We start from the raw sequence: 836 nt of genomic DNA, 5'->3' as shown, positions 1-836 counted from the left end.
ACAAGCACAGAGTGGGAATTAAAGCAGCAATGAATACCAATAGTAAAAACACAAGCTTGCCGGATTGATAGAATCAATAAATATTGAAAGGCCTGATTATAAAAATAATAATACAATTTAGGTTCATATAGCCATGTTACACGTTATAAAGCTCCATGGATGGCTGCTATAGAGCAATTGCTATTATACCATCATCGAATATGATCGGTGCCACTGTTTAAATATGGCAGTTCACTGCTCAATGCGAACGGAAATTAAACCTAAATCATACAGATTCTAGAACAACCCCATTAATTGCGTATTTAAACTGTGTAGCCTAAAGGTGGCACTGCACTCCAAAATAACAGCTTGTTTTGTACACATAAGTGATGGATTGACACTCTCGTGGCAAGTCCCCATAGGCTAAAACAGATTAGACACAGGAAAAGAAAACAGTGGAGGTCTGGTGCACCCATCATCTAATGCACCAAAACATAAGCTATAATCACCACTTTATCGCCCCAGAAACTGACCTCTTCTTATTCTCTGCTTCGACCATTCAACAAAACAGAACAAACAAACAAAAAACTCAAAACGAACAGTAAAACTGACAAGAATGCAGAAAAGTGCGGCTGCTCAAAATTATTTAGGTACTGTAAAGGGCATGATATTTAGGGGGGGGGGGGGGGGGGGTAGATTTGTGGATTTTAAATAGTGTGCCGAGCCGCAGGCCAGCCATCGAGGGGGGAGCGAAAACAAACAAGAAAGAAAATATCTGCTGGACCAGAAGTGAAGTGAAGGCAGGCAAGGGAGGGACGTTGGGCGTTGGATTGAGGGGCCCTATATGAGTACGAAGG

This window comes from Nannobrachium achirus (genome assembly GCF_963921795.1).
Source record: "Nannobrachium achirus genome assembly, chromosome: 2".
NCBI lineage: Eukaryota > Metazoa > Chordata > Actinopteri > Myctophiformes > Myctophidae > Nannobrachium > Nannobrachium achirus.
This window is presented reverse-complemented; position numbering follows the sequence as displayed.